We start from the raw sequence: 21,274 nt of genomic DNA on the forward strand, positions 1-21,274 counted from the left end.
TGAAAAGCTTGGATTATGTGCGTCTTTTCTCAGCTATACCCCAAGTCTATACCACAAAAAACTATTTATTGCCCTTGTACTTTATGCCTCTGTTTATAAAGCATAGGATTGCATTTACCTTTTAAGAGCTTTATCAACTTTTCTTGCCACCCTGATAGATTTCTCTGTGTGAACTCTCAGATCTTTCAGTCCCTCTGTTGGTATTTATCCTATAGCTTGATTTATGTTGTTATTCTTCTTACACTTGAACCAATGCATTGACAAGGAACGATTTTCCCCGTTTTACTTACCAGTTGGTTAAAGCTCGCACAATGCCTACTTAAGCAGCTTATTGATTTGTTGCTCAGCACAAATAATTACATAGATATAAACTCAAAACCTTTCTCAGGATTTATAGTTTTATTCTACAATTTTCAGTTTTATAACTGGATTATTTTCCCAAGTGCTTTGGAACATTTTCTACTTGAAAGGAATTATATAAATGTAAGTACTTTTTGCTATTGTTAAATTCCACATGTTGTTAATGAAGTACAGATGGTGATGTACATACAGACAATAATTGCAGAAGATTTCAGTTGTTTGAATACTTTAGACCCATTTTTAAAACCAGGTTCACTATTTTTCTATAGTACTAAGCAATGGGATGGGCAGTGTAAGCTTGTTGCAAGCATACACATTAAGGGTTTCCTGGATTACTGCTGACTATTTCTTGCTAATATACAGTATTTCGGCCAAAACCATTTGCAGATATGTTTAAATTTTAGTCATTTCTCTTCTGTGGTGCACAGGCCATTAGCATTCATGATGATAGTTGTTTCCAACAAAAAAAAGTCTTGAAATAAGTTAAAATATGAAGAAGATTATGCTATATCATATGATGGATATTAGATTGGTAGGAATGACTGACTCTCTTTCAGATATTCTTGTGTGAGGCTACTTTGTGTGACATCAATCATCGATCTGTTTTTGTCTTAATGATTTCATAAAATTGAAGCTAATTTCCATTGGTTCTTGATCCTAATATTCTGAATGTTACTTTAAATACCTTCATTGCCATGTCTGTAGATGCTTTTTATATGGACGTCCAAAAGTCATTCAATAGAATCATGTGTAAGACACTAAACTTGGCTTAATTTCAAGCTAATGGAACAAAGGTGAAGTTTTGACCTGTTTAGGAAACTGGCTGAGTGGTAAGAGACTGAGAGTATGAAAAGTAGGCAGATAGTCTCATTGGCAGGATGTGGTTACTGACGTCTTGCATGGATTTACATTGCTATCTCAACTGTTTACCATGTTCCTTAATAAGTTAAATGGTAGATAGAAAGTCACATTTCAAGCTTACTGATGACACAGAAGCAGGCAGCATTGTAAGCTGTGTATTGGAAGCAAAAATAACAGAGACATTAATACGCTAAATATTTTTCTAAAACTACAACAAATCAAACTCAATGTAGGCTAATATGAGACCATCCATTTTGGATCTAAAGGGGAGAGAATAGATTATTTTCCAAGTAGTGGAAAACTAGAAGTAGCAAATCTGCAAGAAGACTTAGAAATCTAGATAAATATTTCTGGGCACTATACCATGCCTTAGATGGTATTCAGCACAAACTTTTCTAGATTCCATGGGATAAGTCATAAGCAGATAGTACATAAATTGGGGCTAAAGCAATATATTGCGGATGCTGTAAAACTGAAATGAAAAAAAAGGAAGTGCTGGGGAAACTCAGTAGGTCTATCAGCATCTATAGAGAGACAAACAGAATTAATGTTTTGAGTATGACTGGCTCATCTTTGAAACTAAAGAAAGAAGTGGAACATTTATGGGTTTCATACAGTCAAGAAAGATAGCGAGCAGAAAGTACTGAATAGCAGGTCAGCGGAGGGATAGAGTGTAAAGGAGATTGGAGATCATGAATTAAAGGTCAAGGGAGTGGTGATGGTTGGTGGGAAGAGAGGTTGATTCAGAATATTCAGCTTTGCTGACTGCAAAACGTAAGAAGCTAGACACGGGGGGAGGGGAAGTCAGAAAAAATGAAATGGAGGGCAAAGTTCATGGTCTAACCTTCTCACTGGCTTTCCCTTTTGTTGAAAAATGTTTTGCTGGAAAAGCGCAGCAGGTCAGGCAGCATCCAAGGAGCAGGAGAATCAACATTTCGGGCATTAGTCCTTCTTCAGGAATGAGAAAGGTGTGCCAAGCAGGCTAAGATAAAATGTAGGGAGGAGGGACTTGGGGGAGGGGTGTTGGGAATACGATAGGTGGAAGGAGGTTAATGTGAGGGTGATAGGCCAGAGAGGGGATGGGGGCAGAGAGGTCGGGAAGAAGATTGCAGGTTAGGAAGGTGGTGCTGAGTCCGAGGGTTGGGACTGAGATAAGGTGGGGTGAGGGAAAATGAGGAAGCTGGAGAAATCTGCATTCATCCCTTGTAGTTGGAGTGTTCCTAGGCAGAAGATAAGGTGCTCTTCCTCCTGGCGTCGTGTTGCCATGGTCTGGCGATGGAGGAGGCCAAAGACCTGCATGTCTTTGGAGGAATGGGCGGGGGAGTTAAAGTGTTCAGCCACGGGGCAGTTGGGTTGGTTGGTGCAGGTGTCCCAGAGGTGTTCTCTGAAACGTTCCGCAAGCAGGAGGCCTGTCTCCCCAGTGTAGAGGAGGCCACATCGGGTGCAGCGGATGCAGTAAATGATGTGTGTGGAGGTACAGGTGAATTTGTGATGGATATGGAAGGATCCCTTGGGGCCTTGGAGGGAAGTGAGGGGGGAGGTGTGAGCACAAGTTTTGCATGTCTTGCGGTTGCAGGGGAAGGTGCCAGGAGTGGAGGTTGGGTTGGTGGGGGGTGTGGACCTGACGAGGGAGTCGCGGATGGAGTGGTCTTTCCGGCACACTGATAGGGGAGGTGAGGGAAATATATCCTTGGTGGTGGAGTCTGTTTGGAGGTGGCGGAAATGACGAAGGATGATGCGATGTATCTGGAGGTTCGTGGGGTGGTAGGTGAGGACCAGTGGAGTTCTGTTCTGGTGGCGATTGACTGGCCAATAACTGAACACTTGGGAAACAAGTGTAGTGTGCCAAGGTTCATAGCTGACACTAAGATAAGTGGTAGAGCAAAGTGTGCAGAGGATACTGAAAGTCTGCAGAGGGATATAGTTAGGTTAAGTGAGTGGACAAGGGTCTGGCAGATGGAGTACAATGTTGGTAAATGTGAGGTCATCCATTTTGGTAGGAAGTACAGCCATTTGAACAATTATTTAAATGGTGAAAAATTGCAGCATGTTGCTGTGCAGTGGGACCTGGGTGTCTTTGTACATAAATCACAAAATGTTGGTTTGCAGGTGCAGCAGGGAATTAAGAAGGCAAATGGAACACTGTCCTTCATTGCTAGAGGGATGGAGTTTAAAACAGCGAGGTTATTCTGCAGCTGTATAGGGTGCTGATGAGGCCACACTTGAGGTACTGTGTACAGTTTTGGTCTCCTTACTTGAAAAAAGATGCATTGGCACTGGAGGGGATTGATTCCGGAATTGAAAGGGTAAGCTTTTGAGAAAATATTGAGTATACTGGGACAATACTTATTTCAATTGAGAAGAATTGGGGGGGGGGGGGGGGGGGGGGGGGGCGGGGGGGGGGGTGATCTTATAGAAACATATAAAACTATGAAGGGAATAGATAAGATCAAAGCAGGGAGGCTATTTGCACTGGTGGGTGAACCTAGAACTAGGGGGCAAAGGCTTAAAAATAAGGGGGAGCAGATTTAGGACTTAACTGAGGAGGAACTTCTTCTCCCAAAGGAATGTGAATCTGTGGAATTCCCTGTCCAGTGAAGCAGTTGAGGCTACTTAATTGAATGCTTAGGGCGGCACGGTGGCACAGTGGTTAGCACTGCTGCCTCACAGCGCCAGGGACCTGGGTTCAATTCCCGCCTCAGGCGACTGACTGTGTGGAGTTTGCACGTTCTCCCCGTGTCTGCGTGGGTTTCCTCTGGGTGCTCCGGTTTCCTCCCACAGTCCAAAGATGTGTGGGCCAGGTCAATTGGCTATGCTAAATTGCCCCTAGCGTTAGGTAAGGGGTATATGTAGGGGTATGGGTGGGTTGCGCTTCGGCGGGTCAGTGTGGACTTGTTGGGCCGAAGGGCCTGTTTCCACACTGTAAGTAATCTAATCTAATCTTAAAAAAAGTAATCTAATCAAAGATAGATAGATTTTTGAACAGTAAATGAATTAAGGGTTATGGGTGTGGACGGGTAAGTGGAGCTGAGCCCAGCTGTGATCTTACTGAATGGCAGTGCAGGCTTGGGATCCCAGATGGCCTTCTCCTGTTCTTATATCTTATGTTCTTATCTAAAAACAAAACTCAATTCACCAGTGTCAGCACAGTTTCATGAAGCACAAATCGTATTCTTTAAGGATGTTTGAATAGCTTGGATGTGTGCTCGCTAGAGTTCAGAAGAATGGAGGGTGGGGGGAGGGGGGCGGTGGACTCTGACTGAGATGTATAAAATGCTAAAAGGGATTGACAAGGTAGATGTCGGGCAGATATTACCATTGTGGGACAGTCTCAAACAAGACAGTATAGATATAGGGTACGAGGAAGCAGATTCAAAACTGAGATTAGGAGAAACTACTTCTCTCAGAGTGTTACGAATTTATAGAACTCACTGCACCAGAGCACAGTGGAGGCACAATCATGCAGCAGATTCAAAATAGAAAATGTTACATTTCTGATGAAAAATAGGAGAATGGGCTAGGAAGGGGGTAGGCAGGAAAGTGGAGGAGAGACCAGGAGAAGATCAACCGTGATCATGTTAAAAGTTAAAAATCACACAACACCAGGTTATAGTCCAACAGGTTTAATTGGAAGCACCCTAACTAGTGTGTTTACAATTAAACCTATTGAACTATAACCTGGTGTTGTGTAATTTTTAACTTTGTGCACCCCTGTCCGACACCGGTACCTCCAAATCATGATTGTGTTAAATATATGGGCTCAAAGGGCTGAAGTGCCTATTCCTGCTCCTGATTCTTTTTTATTATTAACATGAAATTTGAAGTTGAAATCTTTTTGCTAACTAAATATATGAAGAGATATGGCGCAAAACAGATCTGCCATATGAACATGCAACTAGAAGCAGAGTAGATCATTTGTCCCTACAAACCAGCTCTGCCATACAATAAGATCGCGGCTGAACCATTTGCGTTTTTATTTTCACACTCTTATTAACACCCTGTAATCTTTTATTGTCCTGCCTAACAAGAATCTATCTATCTGCATAAAGAAAATTCAATTATTCCACCTCTACTACTTTCTGAGGCAGACAGTTCCAAAGTCACACATTTCATTGAGAGAAAGAAATTCCTATGTTCGTCCTAAAAGACTGGTTGCTCATTTTAAGTTAATTCCTCTTAGTTCTGGACTCACTCACAAGCAGAAAAATCCTTTCCATTTCAACCTTTTTGAGACAATTTAGGATCCTATACACTTGAATCAAGTCAGCCCTAACTCTTAAAAGACCAATGGAAACAAACCGAGTCACTTTCAATTTTTCTCACAAAACAATTAATCGGTCCATGTTCTAATCTAGTAAACATTCCTTTGAACCACCTCCAATGCATTTAAAAGATATAGGAGAACATTCATTTCCCTTCTTAATTAATTGCCATACCTGCATACCATCTTTTTTGATTCAGACACTGGAACACATGCATGTCTCTGCACTTGGAAATTCTTAAGTTGTTCTCAATTTAAATAATATTCTGTTTTATCTGTGCTTCCTGCCAAAGTGAACAACTTCACATTTTCCCATATTATCATCCATCTAACTGACCTTTAGCTTTTGCTCTATATCTATACACATTTGCATTCTCCCTATAAACGTTTCCCCCTAAATCTGCGCCATCAGCAAATTTAACTATCTTGTCTTCTCTCCCCTCATCAATGTAAATTGCACAAAATGGAGGCTCCAGCAAAGACCCCTGTGACATTCCACTCATCATAACCTATGAATCAGTTAAAAAAAGAGCCATTATGTATATTCTCTGTTTTCTGCCAGCAAGCCCATCATCTATCCATGTTACTCCCCGCACCTTTTACTTTGCGCAAAAAACTTTTATGTGGTACCTTGTCAAATGCCTACTGGACATCCAAGTACATTATGCCTTTAGCTTCCCTTTATCCATGTCTCTCTCCTTCAAAACATTGCAATATTTTTGCTAAACATGATTTCCCTTTCACAAAACTATGCTGACTCTTCCCAATTAGCTTGAGTTTATCTAAGTGTTCAGCTATTCCTTCTTAATGATTAATCCCACCACTTTCCACATGATAGATATCAAGCTTTCCTGGCTCTTTCCCTTCTTGAAAAAGGGGAAACATATTAGCTACTTGCATGTCTACAAAAAACTTTTCCCCACTCGAGGAAATTAACACCAATGCACCTACTATCTCATTATTAGCTTCTTTTAAGATCCTAGGACAAAGTGCATCTTCAACCTCAGGCTAGTCAGGCTGCAGCTCCATCGGTTTGCTTAGTACCACTCCCCTTATGGAATTTCACTGACACCTCCTGGTTAACAGCTATGACTAGAATTTTTCATATTCTTTACAGCGAAGACAGAAACAAAATATTTGCTCAGTTCACCTGCTATTTCCTTATTGTTCACTATGAAATTTTTATTCTGATTCTTTTGACAAAGCCTCACATGGAACTCAAGTTAAGAGCTCATAGGGTCCAGGACAATTACACAAATTGGATCCAAAACTGGTTTAGTTGCAGTAAGCAGAGAATGATGGTTGAAGGGTGTTTTTGTAACAGGAAATGTGTGTCCAGCAGTTTACTCTGGTGTTAGGTCCATTGCTGTTTGGTGTGTGCATCAATGATGCATTAATCAATTAAGAATGTAGGAGATATTATGAGTACATTTGCAAAAACACAAAAATTGGTAGTGTGATGAATAGTGAGGAGGAAAGCCTTCGGCTGCATCATGATGTAGATGGGCGAGTCAGATGGACAGAGCAAGGTATTTTAACATAAAATGTGTGATGTAGTGTAGTTTGGGGAACTAACAAATCAAAGGCGCACATATTGAATGGTAGGACCCTAGAAAGTAGAGATGATCAGAGGAACCTGCAGATAACGCAAAATTTAGATTAGGTTCCCTACAGTATGGAAACAGGCCCTTTGGCCTAACAAGTCCACACTGACCCTCCAAGCAGTAATGCACTCACAGCCATTCCCCTACCCTACACCTAACACTATTGGCAATTTAGCATGGCCAAGTCACCCAACCTGCACATCTTTGGACCGCGGGAGGAAACCCACACAGACACAGGGACAATGTGCAAACTCCGCACAGATAGTCTGCCTGAGGTGGGAATTGAACCTGGGTCCCTGGCACTATGTGGCTACAGTGCTAGCCAATTCGCCACTGTGCAACATGTTGGAAGGGTTACTGTGAGGAGAATGTTACAGTGTGATTTGGACAGCTGAGTGACTGGGCAAATGCATGCAGATGAAATGTCATGTGGATAAATGTGACGTTATTCACTTTGGTAACAAAAATAAAAAAAAGCAGATTATTATTTGAGTGGCTGTAAATTGAGAAAGGGAAATAATAAAATAGCTGAAAATGTGTTGCTGGAAAAGCGCAGCAGGTCAGGCAGCATCCAAGGAGCAGGAGAATCGATGTTTCGGGCATGAGCCCTTCTTCAGGAATCTGTAGATGGAGGAAGAGAGCTTCTTCAAGGAAGGCATCCTCGCAAGAGGATTCACAGTAGGTTAAAATCTTCGAGGAGAAAGTGAGGACTGCAGATGCTGGAGTTCAGAGCTGAAAATGTGTTGCTGGAAAAGCGCAGCAGGCCAGGCAGCATTCAAGGAGCAGGAGAATCGATGTTTCAGGCATGAGCCCTTCTTCAGGAATCCTCTACATGCCCGAAATTTCGACTCTCCTGCTCCTTGGATGCTGCCTGATGTGCTGCGCTTTTCCAGCAACACATTTTCAGCTCTGAACTCCAGCACCTGCAGTCCTCACTTTCTCCTCGAAAATAATAAAATAGGACCTGGGTGTGCTTGTGCACCATATGCTGAAAGTAAGTACGCAGGTGTAGCAGGCAGGAAAGAAGACAGGCTGTACATTGGCTACCACAGCGACAGGATTTGCATAATAGAGCAAGGATGGCTTGCTTCAACTATAGAGGGAACTAGTGAGGCTCTGACTGGTATATTGCTCATAGTTTTGATCTCCTTACCTGAGAAGGGATGTTTTTGCACCAGATGGATTGCAGCAAATAGTTACCAAATTGTTGAGAGCTTGAGATTAAAAAATGTGGTGCTGGGAAAGTGCAGGAAGTCAGGCAGCATCCAAGGAGCAGGCGAATCGACATTTTGGGTATTCTTGATGAAGAGCTAATGCCTGAAATGTCGAATCTCCTGCTCCTTGGATGCTACCTGACCTGCTGTGCTTTTCCAATGCCACACTTCTCGACGCTGATCTCTACCATCTCCCCATAGAGAGATTGAACTGGTTAAGATGTTCGGTGCAAATTACTGCAGATTTGGAACCTGTACTGAAAACAACAAAAAAATGGAAATCACATTGGTTCAGGCAGCATCGGTGGAGAGAGAACAAGTTAACATTTCGAGACTAGATGACTCTTCATCAGAGCTGATGTGACGTGTGGAAGGGGCAGCATTTATGCAATACTGGGGGAGGTGGAGTACAGAGGGAGAAAGGGTGCTGACAATACAGAACCAAGAAACATAGCTTAAGGATAAGGGGTAAGTCTTTTAAAATTGAGATGAGGAAGACTCTCTTTCACTCAGAGGGTGGTGGGCCTGAGTGATTTACTACCACAGCAAGTGTTTAAGTCCAAACATCATATGTTTTCAAAAAGGAGAGAGGTAGAGTTCTTTTGGTGAGTGAGATAAAGGGTTGTGGGGGGAGCAGGTGAATTTTTTAAAGAGCCAACATTAATTTTACTTTTTTTTTAAATACCTGAAAAAAATACTCTTACTATTCATTTTTACATTTCTATTTTAGCTTCTTCACATCAATTAATCTTTGTGTCATTCTCTGCCATTCTTTATATACCATATTAATGATCTCATCTGTATTTCATCTTTGCACAATTATGTGCTATTCCCTCCATTTGAAACCTTCCTTAACTTCTATATTTAACCTCTTAGAATTTATAATCATATTCAGAACATACATAATATGAGCACTCTGAAATATCCCTGAAATATCTACTATGATCTCATTGAACTGTGGAACAGATTCTTGGGCTGAATGATGATATACCTATTCTTCTGTTCCTATATTCCAAATTTACCACTGATGAAACATTAGCTACTCTTATGGAGGACAAAGTGATTTAATTGATTTACTCACTTAATATTATGCTTTTGTTGATATTTGAAAAATTTCAAACCACTGTGGTAAGATATTGCAAGGACTTTTCTTGGATTAGTAACATCAGAAGCACAACAAGAAAATATCTTCTGGCTGGTATTTATATAAACATCCATTCTTCCAGAATGTATTTATAACTGTGCAAAACTGAAACCATAGATCTGCTACTGTACCAAGCCAGACTAGAAGTGTATTGGATTTATGTTTACCTCAGGATTGTCACAGCTGTTTGTTTGCATTCACAAAGCCTGCAGTACCCCACAGTGCAAAGCATATAAAAACCTTTTTTTTTCGGTTTTGGAGTAATTTGCTAATCCAAGATTGTATTATTGGTGGAAAATGAGCACATTGTGCCTGTAAAATTGGAACACAGCATAATCCTGCAGGCACACAGTGTCCAGGAGGCTTTAGAGCTGGTAAATCCATTTTGTTTGAGATCAGCTCATGTTTTTCATTTTGTTGCATTATACTGCCACTTGTTTTGTTGGATTGGGTATTTGTTTACCTCTCTGGTTTGGTTTAATCCCCCTAATGCTATGAATCAAGACATTTTGGCTATCCTCTCGCTTCCCTTACAAGATTTCTATCTCATCTCAAGACAATGCACCACAAAAAAAGAAAACATTGAACTTTGTCGCAAATGATAGTGCTAATTCAAAATGTAGTCCAGCAAAGCTAAACTCATTTACAAGAATCCTGTTTCTTCTATCTTGTATGCTATTGGTGTTTTATGCAACATTATCATACAAGATTTTACACCAAACCATATAAGATGATTATGAATATTACAGCTGAGAGCTGTGCAGAGCAAGGTATGTTTTAAGGAACATCTTAAAAGGAGGAACATGAAATATAGAGGCTAGTGGATTAGAGCATAAATTCCAGCGTTTAGGCATTAGGCAATGTTGCCAGCACTGAAGTAATTCAAGAATGGAATGAATGATCATCTAATTCTTCTTATATTTTGTCTGGAGATCAAAAATAGACCATGTCAAGGGGGCAGCAATGGACCCTAAGTCGCTCTTATCCTCATGACCATTGAATGGAATCATTGCATAAAGCAGTGTGTATATTATCAATTTACAAACATGAAGAATTACAGTGTTCAGAGTTTCTATCTGACCCTGGTGTGGAGAAGGTTGGGACTGGGCAGGTTACTGTAGAACACTCTAGTTAGGTGGACTGTGCCATATCACATGACTGCCATGGTGAGGTTTTGCTGTGGTTGATAATGAAGTGACAATTACAACAAGCACTCCATAAATTGCATTAGAAATGTCATCCCTTGCAAAACAACCAGATTATCACACCATTACTTGTGCAATACTGACTCTGAACTTCTACGAAAAATCATTGAAGCTTCTATATATTGTTCCAGTGGGTTAACTGCAGTTTACCAATGATCAACTTTATAATTAAGTTAAAACATATGATGGTAATAATAGCAAAATTATCAATTTAATGCTACAGTTTATTGATACCATACTCTCAAATAAAGTAGTTGAAATGTTACATACAAGTTAGCAAATCCCATTTGATTTTAATATAAATTTGTATATTTATTTTAAATCCTAGTTTACTTATATATTTTGCTCCTGTCATGAGGTATGCTTAAACCTGAACTGAAATAAAATACATATGAAACATTGCTGTTTCTGAGGATTAATCTCCATATAACAGAAATAATAAACAATGTTTCAATGTCATGGGTTTGACATGGAAATACATATACTCTTTCTGTTACCGTTGCTGTATCAACAATGATCTGAGAATAAATTTTCTGAATGTGCTGAAAACAACAAATGCTGGAGATCACAGCAGGTCAGGGAGCGTCCGTGGAGAGACAGCAAGCTAATGTTTCGAGTCTAGATGACTCTGCTTGAGCCACTGTGATCTCAAGCATTTGTTGTTTTCAGTGAAGTTTCCAGCATCTGAAGTAATTTGCTCCTACATTGTGTTTTATCTGAACGTGGAATGATTTAGTCAATTCAATGATATCGTCACTGTGATTCAATCATATATTAGAGGATTACATCTGTGAAATTAGGGGATGTTTATTTTTCTTTGCCTTTCAAGTAATGTAATGCTTTGCTTTTCATGTTAATATGTAAAATTGCTTGTGCAAATTTAATTTGTTAAACCTCAGTTGAGCTCTTGTGTAGTGGATGCATTTTCCTGGTAGGTGTTATTTAAAAATCACAACCACTTTTTAAAGTTAATCTCAAGTTCTAACCACTTGATCACCTTTATTCTAATTGCAAAATCAATTTAAAATTTACTCTACACTTAAGTCTGCCTAACTTTTTTTTTGTCTCTGCATTATAAAATACTTCAAGACAGTTTGTTAATGTAAAGGAAACATCAGAATTTAAAATTTGTAAATACTATGGAATTTTGAACTAAAAATTTATTACTAAGATGTGATTTCCTCCAACCATAACATTTATAACGTTACACTAAAGTGGATATATTCTTTCATTTTCTAATTGTTTTGGGGGTCAACACTAAACTATGTTTCCACTGTAGTTCCACCATATAAATCTCTGCTTGATGCTTGTCAAATTATGTAAATTTCTCTTTTTTTCCCCCATTCAAGTATAATTACAGGAAAACAAGTATCTTATGTCAGGATTCCCCATCTCTCTCACATACACACACATTTTCTGATTGCAATGGATTTCAGATGAGGAATGAAGCTTTGAAATGAAGGTGATGGCCAGAGGCCCAGCAGTTGGCTGTAAACAGGAGAGGTCACTTGGCAACTTTCAGGATTTTTATCAGTGATCAAAGCACAGGAGGTGCTGTCTAGACAGGTTAGGTGTGGACCAGCAAATGGCTTTCATTAGGACCCCTTTCCTCTGGTGCCATTGTTTTAGCTCTGCTCTTCTTCACACAGCTCAGTGATTGATTTCAGCAGAGGTGCCCAAGTGCCCATGGCAATCGGATAGGGTTTACAAGCCTTTGCTTGTTCTGACAAGGCAGTTATGTTGGCCATCACATTAGCTAATAGTGTCACATTTATTTTCAACTGCAGAACCTTTCATCAAAGGCTGTCAGCGATAGTCAATATTTCGTTTCAAAACTGATGTCATTCTATTAAGCTCATTTACAAATGCTAATGTTCTTTTTATTTCATAAGGCTATAAACTTAGTGGGGTCCAAACAGAAGGATAATTTGCTGAGCACAGAAGCCACACATCTCCAATCTGATTGGCATTAGCTTTGCAGTTTGTTGATTATCCAAGCTTCATCATTACCTGTAAGCTACTAGCTCTTACCTCTGCATTAAGTTTTACTGATTGTTTTTGTAATTCTGACAGCTTCAAGCTGTTCTGACAACTGCACTGAATCTATCTCAGATTTATTCAGGTTTAAATCATTGCGCAAACATCATGCAGTCTGAAATTGCACAAAGTAATATTAGTGATGAGTGATTTATGTGATTTTTAAAAAGGTTTATGAAATTTTAATAAAGAATTAGACGTATTTACAATAAAAATGTTGAAAAATAGGTCAATGAAATGCAGCATTTGCTAGTGCATCAGAAGACCGAATTTTACTTCTGCTTAAATATGTCACATTGTCAGCTTTTGATGTGCTTAATTTGGCCATTTACACACAGGTAAATTTTCCAAGACAATGTTGTGACCTCACATGCAGCAGGGAGCTTATCTGAAAATTCTAGGGTGTCAAATCATGATTTTCATGTACTCCACCCGAAGTGGCCCTGTCAATAGCTCAAGTTAGCTGTTCGTCGACGGCTATAATTTTGGTTAGTTGAGAAAAAAAATTCGTCAAAAATCTGATAAAGTGTAGTATTATTTCAATCATGCCAACTTTTAATTTCACCTAAATAGATTGACAAGCCATTATTTGAATATTTTTCCTGTAATCAAGTACCTCCAGCAATGTTGCATTCCCATGTTTAAGTCTCAATTGCATAATTAAGTCTCGTATGGAATTTTAACTCATAATTTTCTACTACGAAGTGCTGCCAATGGTATGATATTTTGCTGTTAAAGATGCTATACAAATGCAAGGTGTTGTAATTGTATTCTAATAACATTGTTAACATGAACTTAATAAAATTTTTTATCCTTTCATATTATCTTGAGCTGCAACACAGTTTTACATATCAGGATTTTCATTAATGTTTTAACTTCATCACTGTACACAAAATAGTTTATTGAACTCATGTAAGTGACAATTGAAATAATTGACTATTAGGTACTGCATTTTATTTATCTTTAACTTGTTCGGTTGCACCACTTAATCTATTTTCAGATATTTCAGAATGCTGCCTTAAACAAGAAAGACAGTATATTTGTGGAGTTAGTTGTGTTAAAAGCCTACAAATAAAGTAAAGAATTATGAATTGCTTTTGTGTAAGTTTTTCACCATTTAAATCATGATGTTTCTACAAAATAAAATGAAGTACAACTACACTTAGATATGATATCCAACATACAAAACTAAACAGAATAAATGCTGCTCTATCTCATCTTTGTGTTTTAAGATATTGAAACATATTGTTACTTAAAAATGTTTCTATCTGGCTTTGTAATTCTTAAATTAATCCAATTGATTTAGAAAAGTGAGAATAGCAAATAATAAAATTCACACTCACAATTAAAGAATGCTATTGGGACATTGCAGTTCAAGTAAGAATTGTATTTCAATTTATGCTTTGGAACTTATCAATATGCTCGATCGAGCAAAATTCTTTTGGTTTTGGCACACTTACTACTATTACAATTTAAACCTTAAAGCAAATTATTTGGATGTGAGGTAATTTTTCTCAAGTTTCATCTCTGATGTGAGGGACTGATAATGAAGCAATGATTAAATAGGTGTCATTCTGATACTGCATCTTCTCAAAACTGCCAAAGAAGGGGACAGGTACACCATAATTCTTTTGCTTGACAATGATTTATGAGAGTCAATTGGAGTAAAACATGACTAAGAAGTCTAAGATAGATGACAAATAATTCTCAGCGCACTGTTAAATTCACCTCATGTACGCAGTGTCGGCATGTTCGCTGAGCTGGGAAGTTGGTTTGCAGATGCTTCGTCCCCTGTCTAGGTGACATCTTCAGTGCTTTGGAACTTCCTGTGAATCACTGCTGTACTGTGTCATCTGGAATTTGTTTGATTCCATTTCTGCTGCAAATCTGCAAATGAACCTCCCAGCTCGGCAAACATATCCACAACCACGACAACTGGAACCTGAGCCACAAATCTTTACACAAACCTTTACCTCATGCACATAAAACATCCTGAATTCACGGTGTCACGTATTACTTTCTTGTCGCCTACATGAGTCTCCAAATGAGTTTTTTTTCCATTAGCAAACCCATGTCTGCTTTTTCTACTCAATGTTGAAAACAGTAACAAAGATGCATAGCTATATATTATTATACATAGCTATATATATATGTGTGTGTGTGTATGTATATATATATATATATAACTTATATATTGTTTAATTTTATGAATTAGAAAACTGATGACCTCCAATCTTCATCCCCACCCTAAACAATTTTCAAACTTTCTAATCAATTATTTTTATATTTACACTAAGGGAAGGGTTTTTCTTGTCATTACTTGTAATGATAATAAATGAATTGTTTAAGAGGAATTTCACTGGTAATTTTGAGTAAAACCATCAGCAATTTTTTCCAATAAGTTTACAATCTCATTAGAGCAGATGCTTGGAAGAAGCTTCCTTAGATTGTTGCTATGATATGACTATTTTTAGTAGCCAGAGAAATCCTTGTATCATTTTGAAGTTAACAGACAAAAGACTTTAATTTCAACTAAATTATGGTCAAACACAACAAAAGCTTAGTCTTATGAAATAACTAAGTGATAAAGCACAATAATGAATTGCTCATTGTTAGTAAAAGAAGTTTCTTAATGTTGACGTTCAGGACTCTTTGTCAAGTCTAAGCTATTCTATGTCATCATTATCATCAGGTTATAATGAATTGTTTAAGACAGTTAACAAGTGCCTGGAAAAATGGTTTGCCACAAAGTATTGAAGACTCAGAGTTTTGTCTTTGATTTCTTAGGGTTATATTCTTTTTGGCAGTATACTGGTTAATACATTTTGGTAAAATTATTTCATTGCTGTAACAATAATAGGCAACTTGTTTTTTCCAAACCCATTTGTTTGAAATGGGTTGATAACCTAATCAGACTATTGCACAAAGGAGATCCATGCCAACGTGATAACTAGTTTAGCACTAGAGGAAATTAAACAACCATGGAATTTCCCATAGCAATGTGGAAAGCACCTATAATCCACCTGCCATCTGGTTTCCATGTTTCCTCTGAGGTTTAAAGTCCTTTACTGAGTGTGTCTCATTAGATTCACTTACCACTTACTACTGTTACAAAAGTACTTTACCATTTGATCTTGACATGTCAAAAAGTCATATTTGCAAAGGGTTTTGTTCCAAAAGTGTATATCCTTTGCTTTTTATGTGCAACGGCAATGATTTTTAAATTGATCAGTGACGGTGTTATCAGGATATGAGTGTACAGTTCCTTATTTTATTGAACTCAAAATGTACGTCTGGGATATGTTGCACCTCATCATGTATCTCCTTATTTCAAATATATTTTGAAAAAGTGTAGCCAGTGTAGCTGAAAATATACTTGATTGTAAAAATGTCAGGGTCAGTTGAGTACTGTATTGGTTTTAACTGAAATCAGGATTCTACTTCTGTAAAGTGATTGACATTTTTAAGAAAAATATGGTTCAGCTTTAGAGGAAGATGGTGAATATGGATTTTAGGTGTTTCCTAACAGAAAGGGATCAGAACACTGAGGACGTTTTACCTTAGGCCATTCTGGGTCACCCTCTTGTGCCAGATTATAAGACAGTTCCAATGGAGACCTGGGATCAAGCTATTTGCTCTCAAACTCGGGTAAGGAATAAATCATAGTACAGAAGGAACAAAAGGAAACTAGAATAGAGATTAAAGATAGGAGATCAGGAATGGAATAAATATAAACCCAGTTTTAATGAAATAATTACATTATTTGGCTTAATCAATCTCGCATTAGTAAATCAAAAAACACACACTGTAAACAGTATTCTTTCCCATAATATTTTGTGTCTTAGTTAATGCAATATTGCACAAAAATTGTAAACATAGCACTCTGAGCTTTATATGATAAAAGCTGCACTGAAATTGCAAAAATGTTCTTCCATTCTCTTCTGAATAGAAGCTTCAAATTTATCTACATTAATGTATCCATGAAAAATAAATTTAAATAAGATGTTTGAAAAGTTTGATAAGCAATAATTGAACAAAAGATATAGTTGATTATGTAATTGGTAAATTTGTATGAGAGATAAAGTACATTAGTGGTATAGTGATTTACTTCAGCTTGCTTTTCAGATGGTAATGTGTCTCACGTTTACTCATTATTTTAACTGCAAAGCAATGTTTTGTTAATTGTTTAGGAAACATTTTAAAAAATTTCTTTCTTTGTGTTGTTGGGCAATTGTGGGACCACCAAGCATGTTTTTGCCATACCCAAAGCTTGAATTACCTTGCTTGTTTCACAGCCTATTGCCTGAAGTGACTATTAGTTCTAATTATTCCATGGCAGAATGCTTTGAAGGTCCAAGTGTATCCCAGGGCAGTTAGGCTGGCGAATTCAGGGACTTCTTTGACCTGCCATCAATGACTGTGGGTGCATTTGCAATGCACTGTGCAGAGCTCTGCAGTAAAATGGAAACAATAATGGATGTTTAAAAAAAAGGCAAGTGTCACAGTAAAGGGCAAGATCTGAGGGGAGTAGCCAGCACTTTCACCTCAGCTGCCCCAACTACTGCAAAACAACATTGGAAAGCACGAGTTGATAAACACCATATTTTAGAACGACACCAATGGAAAAATTCTGTCAACTTTATGCAACATCGCTTACAAGAAATTACATCTTATTTAATTTGAATCTGTTATCTAAATATATTTAAATAGCATTTCCTTCTCAAAATGCTATTGTATTTGTATGATAATTATTTCAGAGTGTACATGACTTATTTTAACCATTATGTAGTGATGGAAGTTCTGCACTCTTTCAACAGGCTGCTTTAGGAAGTGAAAGATTTCAACTCATGCACAGCAAGATTAAGGAGACGATTGAAAGGAGAATGATGGAAGCGATGACACAAATATAATATTACATAAAGTCCAGGATTTGAGGCAGGTTGAAGACCCAAAAGACTCACTGCACAACCAGAAGTGATTGTTGTAACTAAGCAGTATGCAGGCATATGGACAGCGAAGGCTAACTGTGACAATTTTTCAGTCTTATTTTCACAATATTTTTTAATTGCTTGTTAGAGGCAGTCAGGGAGCAGAACGTTTGATTCATTCATGGAATGTGGCATCACTGGCTGGGCCAGCATTTACTTCTAGTCCCTAGTTGCCCCGAGATGATTGTAGTGAGCTGCCTACTTGAACTGTTGCAGTCTACGATATATTTCTGTGTCAGGATGTTGAACGTCTTGGAGGGGAATTTGCAGGTGACAGCGTTCCCATGTACCTTCGACCTTTGTTGCTCCACATGATCTTTAGTATGCGTGAGGTAGGATATCTTCATCCATGTGCCCAAGTCTCCTCCACATTGGGTTTCCAAGCAGGTCCTGTCTGGTACTTCATTGCAATCAGTACAGACAAAGGAGGCTGTTAATCCTTGGATTCTTTGCTCAAGAAAATTGGACAAGACAATGGTGCATGATGGACAATGAGGATCTGTGAAAGTTGCAGCACTATACGAAGTCAGAAAATGAAGACATTCCTTCGGCAGAACAGCACCTTTTGTATCTCACAGTGCATTAGCATCTTCTAAAGACACGCAGGCAAGGACTTTTTTTGTGAACATCATTCAATGAAATTGAGTTACACAAAGTTGTCTTTTAATAACCATAAAAGTTTACAGTATCCCTCATTTTATTTCCTAGTTTGGTCAGAGAAATATTCCAAGCGTCAGTGGATAAGTTTTGACTGACTTTTCTCTCTGAAATCTGTTCTGCCTGTTTGAATTTACCTTTTGCCAAGGGGTGTGTTTATGGGATGTTATGGGAATTGGAACAGCTCCTTAATTAAGTTGCTCTCTCTCGAGTCAGTCAAGTTTTCCAATAGTTATGTTATTCTAAATTCTGCTTTCTTTTATTTGTGCTTCAACTGTAGTATTTAAATAAATTCTGTTTTGTTTAAAGCTGAATGGTTTGAACATCTGCCTCACACCTGGAATATCTACTCCGCATCTGCCTTTAAAATAAGGAATGCTAGGGCCTCGGCTACCTTCTTAAAATGGTTTGAGGGGGTCCGGCCTGGACAGTAAGAAGACAGAAAACATGTCAGAGATGGAATAGAAAAGATGTGGTAGGTGGACTCCACTAACCTTTGGTCCAGTTTAACAAACCTGTCTGCTTTGCCTGTGTCTTGCAATGAAAGTTTAATGAATTGTCGACAACATGGTGTCCTCCCTTGCTTGGGGCTGGGCAGGTGCCTAGTCATCAGCAGGCTTCTAAGTGCCAACAGACTAGAGTATTTCTTCAACGGCTGGCTGTGGAGGTATGCCAGTGATGTGCTGCTGACTCTGACCTAGCCAAACTAGATACTGGGCTGTCAGGATCTGAATTGGTGGAGGATGCAGGAGACAGCCTTCACAGTGCTTCCGTTGACTGGTATGAAGGGATGATATCCGGAGGCACTGGTCCCTTCATGGGGGAGGCTTTGAGGAAGCCACTCATGCCTGCAGAAGACCAGAGAGGAAATAAACTGCTGTATAAGGACAGACATTTCAGCATGTTAAGAATACATTCACAGTGCTGGTGATGAGAGAGCTTCGCTTGACAATGAATCTTACTCAGTTGCAGGAACACATGAGTCTTGGCATCACTTGCTAGGCAGTCACAGTTCTGTCCTCCTAAGGCAAGTATTGTTTCCTTGTGATGGGGTGAGGAGAAGGATGTTAGGCACGACACAATCTGCCATTGTCCCAGAGTGGAACACAGCAATGGGATGGAGTAAGATCAATGTGGCTGGCACAGTTGTTACGGCTGGTGCAGGTGGGGTAAGGGTGGTGAGATGATCTGAGTGAGTGTATAGGAAGTGCAGGGCATGGGCAAGGTTAGTAGTTTTGGAGAGACAGGGAGAGTGGGGGATGGGGGGGTAGCTGCTGCAGAATCATATTGTTGGGAGATTTTGGGTGAAAGTGATTGAGAGAAGGTGTAGCATTCTGAAGTGAGAGTGGTTTGAGCCTTGGTGGGATGTGGGTGCAGCGGCAGAGATAGAGTGAGCAGTGACCCTGTGAGTGTGAGGTAGCCGAGAGAGAGATGGTGACACTTGCCATTGTAGAGCGAAGATGGTAATGAATCTTCTTCCTGTGATGCTGGCTGTACCCCCCTGAATGCTAACACTGCTCTAAACCGCGTGGCATTTTCAGACGAGGCTGGCAGATTCTGGGGTTGGCCCTCTTCCCTACTGTTCTGCACTCCAGGACCTCCAACACCCTGTTGGGGAAGTGGGATGCCAACTTCCCTTACTTAATGCCCCTGTTTTCATCAATGGTGCTGAGGTGCAGATAGTCAAGAGTATCAAGGTCCTGAGACTGATGATCACCAACAATACGGTTTATCCATATTGACATTAAGGTCAAGAAAGCAGTCTACTTCTTCAAGAGGCTAAGGAAGCTTGGCATGTCCATGAAACTCTTACAAATTTTTACAGATGTGCCATAGAGAGCATCCTATCTGAATACATCACAGCTTGGTATGGCAACTCCTCTTCCCAAGACTGAAGGAAACTAAATACAGTTGTGAACACAGCCCAGACCATCATGCATACTGACCTTCTATCCATTGACTACATCTATACTTCCCACTGCCTCAGGAAAGCAACCAACATTATCAAAGACTCCTCCCATCCCAGTTATACTCTCTTCCACCCTCTTCCATCAGGCAGAACATATAAAGGTTTGTACACATGCTCAAGCGAATTTGAAAATAGCTTCTTCCCCACTGTTACCAGACTTTTGAATGGACCTCTTGAATGCAAATGTTGACCTCTCTCTGCATCTTCTCAGAAGCGGTAGCATTGTATCCTGCACACTGTTCTGTTACCCAGATGCAGTTGTATAGCACAATCTGCCTGTAAAGCATGTGAGACAACACTTTTCACTGTACCTTGGTACACGTGTTAGTAATAAATCAAATCAAGTCAAATGTCGGTCCTGGGCTTGCAATATTTGCTCAGCAGGAATTTAAATATGGCACTGATGGCGTGAGTTGAGTTGTTCAGCTACCACTGAATGCAAGATAGTGTGAGAGCTGGACCAGAGGGTCACGGTCAAAAATATAGTGGTGCTGGAAAAACACAGCAGGTCAGGCAGCATCCGAGGAGCTGGAAAACTGACGTTTCAGGCAAAAGCCCTCTTCCAGCATCTGCAGTCCTCACTTTCTCCAGAGGGTTGTGGACCAGGCATAACAAGGTGAGCAGCAGAGAATTGCATGAGATAAATGGCTTGAGCTCAAAACTTCCCGAAGTTGACATTTAGCTCATTTTTGATAAAATTCAGCCCTAATGTTTGAATTCAGTCAGCTGGCTCAGGTGATTCTGCTGCAGTAGGGTTGAGTCTCTGGCCAGTTATTCACAGCACAGTATGACATGAGCATGAAATATTGGACAAGGATCAATCATGGGCTTACAGATAGTGATTTTCTATCCTTTATAATTAATTGTCAGAAAATCTGACAGGATGAGTCCTCAGGATCTTCCAGTCAGTGCTTTTAGTGAATTCTACTCCACGCTAGAAATATCCAACCATGGAATCAATATTAGTCAATCAG

The sequence above is a fragment of the Hemiscyllium ocellatum genome, chromosome 1 (assembly GCF_020745735.1).
Source record: "Hemiscyllium ocellatum isolate sHemOce1 chromosome 1, sHemOce1.pat.X.cur, whole genome shotgun sequence".
NCBI classification, from domain to species: Eukaryota; Metazoa; Chordata; class Chondrichthyes; order Orectolobiformes; family Hemiscylliidae; genus Hemiscyllium; species Hemiscyllium ocellatum.